The sequence below is a fragment of the Triticum aestivum genome, chromosome 6B (genome assembly GCF_018294505.1).
Source record: "Triticum aestivum cultivar Chinese Spring chromosome 6B, IWGSC CS RefSeq v2.1, whole genome shotgun sequence".
NCBI lineage: Eukaryota > Viridiplantae > Streptophyta > Magnoliopsida > Poales > Poaceae > Triticum > Triticum aestivum.
Genome location: NC_057810.1, coordinates 509,249,069 through 509,254,958, shown reverse-complemented (window position 1 = coordinate 509,254,958; position 5,890 = coordinate 509,249,069).

The following is a 5,890-nucleotide window of genomic DNA, read 5'->3' as shown; positions in this document are numbered from 1 at the left end:
ATAATTCTTTACCTCCGGACCATTCCGGAACTCCTCGTGATGTCCGGGATCTCATCCGGGACTCCGAACAACTTTCGGTTTGCTACATACTAATATCTCTACAACCCTAGCGTCACCGAACCTTAAGTGTGTAGACCCTACGGGTTCGGGAGACACGTAGACATGACCGAGACGGCTCTCCGGTCAATAACCAACAATGAGATATGGATACCCATGTTGGCTCCCACATGCTCCTCGATGATATCATCGGATGAACCACGATGTCAAGGATTCAAGCAACCCCGTATACAATTCCCTTTGTTAATCGGTATGTTACTTGCCCGAGATTCGATCGTCGGTATCCCAATACCTCGTTCAATCTCGTTACTGGCAAGTCACTTTACTCGTACCGTAATGCATGATCCCGTGACCAGACACTTGGTCACTTTGAGCTCATTATGATGATGCATTACTGAGTGGGTCCAAAGATACCTCTCCGTCATACGGAGTGACAAATCCCAGTCTCGATCCGTGTCAACCCAACAGACAGTTTCGGAGATACCCGTAGTATACCTTTATAGTCACCCAGTTACGTTGTGGCGTTTGGTACACCCAAAGCACTCCTACGGTGTCCGGGAGTTACACGGTCTCATGGTCTAAGGAAAAGATACTTGACATTGGAAAAGCTCTAGCAAACGAACTACACGATCTTGTGCTATGCTTAGGATTGGGTCTTGTCCATCACATCATTCTCCTAACGATGTGATCCCATTATCAATGACATCCAATGTCCATAGTCAGGAAACCATGACTATCTGTTGATCAACGGGCTAATCAACTAGAGGCTCACTAGGGACATATTATGGTCTATGTATTCACACATGTATTACGATTTCCCGATAACACAATTGTAGCATGAATAAAAGACAATTATCATGAACAAGGAAATATAATAATAATCCTTTTATTATTGACTCTAGGGCATATTTCCAACAAGAGCATTTATTGTCAATCTAACCCTGCCATCCATACACCTCTTTGGTTTAGAGTTAGTTCAGGGTTAGAATCTAACTCTAACCTCTAACTGAGTTAGAGTTCTCCTCGTCTCGGTTCATCGCCATCATATTTTCCCCATTCCTGTGTTTTCAGTATCCTGCGAATCAAAGAGGCCCTTTTTTGCCGGAAAAATCAAAGAGGCCCTTAGACTGGTTTAGGTTCGGTCATTTTTTATAAACGTGTTATGTCCAAAATTTAATGAACGTGCTCCGGTTTCTACGAAAATAATCCGGTTTCATGTTAATCTCTTCTCTCCACTTCCCATGCATGCATCATTCATCCATCCATAGAGTTGCATGCTTAAAGGTTGACTTGGGCATGGGTGTAACCTGTGCATGCCAACGAGGGTAGCAGGGATTGGGTGTGAAACCTTAAACGGGGTCATGTGAACTGTCTCAACTATAATCATGGATTAAATGCCTTTCTTGGTTGCGCTTTTGAGAAACAATGATAGGCTCGTTCCGTTATTTTCAAATAAATCGCTGGCCTATCTCGTTGCGCCTAAATCATAGTGCAACCTCTAATACGTCCTATGCACCTGGACAGAGGGAGTATCATATACTACTAGTATCATGCATATGTTACTAGTGTATGATACTACTTCCATAATGCGTAGTATCATAGGTTAGTACCTTAGGTTGCCTTCTTAATTGTCATGCATGACACAAAGTAGTACATCATTTAATATGATACGGTATCATAATATGATACTACATCCTCTCTTTCCTCATTTAATTATGTGCCACATCATCCAAAAAATCTAGTTGGCATGCATGATACCGCTTATGATACTCCCATTACAACTAGCCTAAATGCGTGAAAAAATATGTACTGTGAAGCGTAGCTGCGGTTCGAAAAGGAGACCTAAAGTGATGACAGCTATAGGTGGCACGAACCCAACTAGTGGTACTACTAGACATACGACTAATTTTTCCCTCAAAAAAAAGAGGCACGAGTGCTCAGTACTCCTATTCTATCAACACGAGTCCCATCTGACAACGGCGTCCGTGCTACAACTAGCTCTCCTCCCTCATTTCTCTCTTCTAATTCTAAACTCGGCCGACGCCCGGTGGGCGGGGTGGGTTTGCTCAACTGCGGCCCCACCTCACAGTGAAAACTTTACGACTGGAATAAAAATGCCATATACTCCCTGCGTTCCTAAATATAAGCCTTTTTAGATACTATTTCAAATGGAATACAACATACAGATGTATGTAGACATAGTTTAGAGTGTAGATTCACTCATTTTGCTTTGTATGTAGTAGTCACTTGCTGGAATCTTTAGAAAGACTTATATTTGGGAACGGTGGGAGTACTATACTAATAAAACATTAAGGCCACGAGGCGATGCAGTGCTGGACTGCTGGTTACAGGAGGCAAGAAGAAGAGATGCATCCATCGACGATGTCCACCTCCTCGACTCAGGGCGCCGACCCACCAAATGGCGGCTAAGTAGCAATCGCTTTCGTGGCCAGGTCGACATGCTTCTGAACAATGGCGTCCAAAGATTCCAGCCGCTGGAAGAAGGCCAACGTCTTTCTGTCCTCGCTTGCCTTGTAGTGGCCTATGTAGACTATTTACTCATAGATGTGGATGTGCAGGTCGACGGTTTCTTGCATGGCGAGGCGCTACGCGGCGAGCGCGGCCTCGAGGTGCACATTCTTCCTCGCGACCTCAGGCACCTGCAGGGCCACCAGGGCTTGAAAGAGTTCGTCACCATGGAGGCCGATGAGGGTGGCAGGCAATGAGGAGCCTGGGCGCGCAGGCTGGAGCAGTACGGCAAGGTCGTCCACGCGCTTCTTGACGGTGGTGAACTTGCGGATGGAGTTGACAATCATGTCGTCCATGCGAGAGGCGAAGCCGGCATCGGTGAGGGCTACGATGCCAGCGGTCGCTAGCACCATCTGGAAACGCTGCGTAGTGCAGGGCCGCAGGCCGGCGCCTTGGATGATTTGGCACAGCCGACTGCCGCTCGCGTCCATCGCCTCCATAGGTGCTTGTGGCTTCTGGTCACTTGGTCTTGGATTGGAGTGAGCAGTGTTGCACAGAGACTTGGGAATAGATGGATTGGAGTGGTGGGGCGCCTTTATATGAGAGTCCAAACTCTGATGCATTCACATCGTGCTAGCTCTATTCTACTTCTCCAATTAATTCCCTCTGCATGTAATTGAGGATTCATCATTGACCGTTCAACGTCTCGGGAACCGCTATGCTCTCCCTCCTTGGCATTCAAGCACCTATGGAGGCGACTGCCACTCGCGTCTATCGCGTGTCAGGAGACGTTCCCGTCGATGACGAGGTGCCTATGGTGACTTCGTAAATTTCAAGATGATAGTGTCGTGCGTGTGTGCATTCATAGGGGTGAGTGTATGCGCGTGTATATGAGCGCTTGCTGATGAGGATATGTACCTAGGGTAGGGTCATAGACCTATCTAGGATACCATGCCCAAGGACATCCTTAGACGAAGCTACCTTCCAGTCGACCAGGAGAGATTCCACTCGACCGGCTAGAAGACACTCGACCATGAAGACTCACTCGACCATCAGGAGTTCAGGATCTACTCTGCATCCAAACGGTCTGTAATTAAGTAGTCTTAATGGTCATGATGACACTTTAAGTAAGGCGTTACCAGTAACGCCCGACCTTAATGTACTTTAATCCTCTGCTACGTGGGATGGCTGGGGTCCTGGCGTCCACTATATAAGTCACCCCCCTCCACTGGTAGAAGGGTTCGCACCCCTGTAACACATATACACTGAAATCAGTCGACCGCCTCCGGGCTCCGAGACGTAGGGCTGTTACGTCCTCCGAGAAGGGCCTGAACTCGCTAAACACTCGTGTGTACAACTACTCCATAGCTAGGATCTCGCCTCTCCATACCTACCCCCCATTCTACTGTCAGACTTAGAACCACGACAGTTGGCGCCCACCGTGGGGCCGGTGTCTTAGCGACTTTTTTTGGAGAAGTTGCAATTTGTCCGATCGCCTTCATCATGGTTTCCGGCGGAGCTCTGGTCGAGGGCCACGAGATCCGTCTCGGTGCGCTCACTTTCATCGCCGACGACTCCGCTTGGCTCCAGGAGGCACCACTCGACATCGACGTGCTCCCCGTCCGCGGGGTGACTCACTTTCGGGCGTGTGTCCGCGGTGTCTTGCTGCGACAGCCGTCGACCCCATACCGGTCGACTCCTGCGCCGTCCTCCCTCCCTGTCTCCCACCAGCGTAAGCGCTCCGGTCGGTCAAGGCTCCAGCGATGGGTGAGACACGCAGTGGCTCACCAATCGGTCACCACCCAAGTCGCGGCAATTGAGCCCGATGAATCTCTCTATGGCCTGTTCGACCTGTCGACTGGCTCCGTAGAGACTGCATCCGAGTGCGATAGCAGTGATCTAGCGGCGGAGGTCCTGATGGTCAACGGGCCCCGTAGTCCTCCCGGTTTCCCCCGCGGCGACATGATGGACGACGAGGACGACCCTGCTCAAGCCCATGAAGAGTACCAACCCGAACCGCTCACGTCCCAGCAGAAGGAAGAACTTCGCCACCGGATCATGGATGCCCTGCATACTCCCATTGCAGGAGAAACTCCTGAGGCTCGTGCCCTGTAAGAGGCGCGTTTAGCCAACCTGGCTGAACGCACTAGACTGGAGAACCTCCAGCGAGCACTCGACGAGCGTGCGCGTCAACGAGTGACCAACTCCAACCGACGTCAGCTCTTTCCGCAACCAACTCAGGTATATCGAACCCCAATTCAGAATTTGGCAGCTGCAGCCCGCATAGCGGAGTCAATTCAGCCCTCTCAGTCAGAGGCTGGAAGAGGCTTGATGCAGATCAGAGATTTGCTCCGGGCGGCAGGAGATCAGAATTCAGTTGTGTCACAATCGCGCAACAGGATTCACAGTCGATCCGTCGCTGCGAATACTGTTCAGTCGTCTCACAGTCCAAGGTCGCCTCCGAGGCGCATGGGACGTGAAGGCCGGCGGGACCACTATGATGATCGATTTGATCGTGATGACAGGCCTCGAGTGCCCACTCCTCCTCCGAGAAGTGGGTCTAACGCCCATCGGCAGCAAGATGACAGACGCCAGCTCAGTGTTGGGCGGAGAGCTCCAGTCGACCCCAGAGAGCCAGGCTTTGACGCGAGATCCATCATCATGCAAGGTTTGGTCGACCGAAATAGAGCTCATAGAGGTGGTCATGACAGAGATGTGCCCACAAGCAGCCGAGTCCATGCTTCATGTCCAGAATGTTTTAGCAGAGCGATCAGAGCCGCAGTGATACCCCCCAACTTCAGGTTGGCGACTGGGGTGAGTAAGTTCACCGGAGAGTCTAAGCCTGAAACTTGGCTCGAAGACTACCGAGTGGCTGTTCAGATTGGTGGCGGTAATGATGAGGTGGCCATGAAACATTTGCGACTTATGCTAGAGGGTTCGGCCAGGGCGTGGTTGAATCAGTTAGCTCCTAGCAGCATTTACACCTGGGAAGATCTTTCTCGAGTGTTCGTCAGGACGTTTGAGGGAACTTGCAAGCGACCTGCCGGATTGACTGAGCTGCAAGTTTGTGTACAAAAGTCGAGTGAAACACTGAGGGATTACATCCAGAGGTGGATCACTTTGCATCATACTGTAGAGAATGTGTCAGACCATCAAGTGGTTTGCGCCTTCAAGGATGGCGTCAAGAACAGAGAGTTGAGCCTGAAGTTTGGTCGAACTGGAGATATGACCCTGAGTCGGATGATGGAAATAGCCACCAAGTACGCCAACGGTGAAGAATAGGACCGACTCCGGAGCGGCAAGTACAAGCCGAGTTAGTCGGATAAAGGAAACTCCAGTCGGAAGCAAAAGCGGAAGGCCGAGC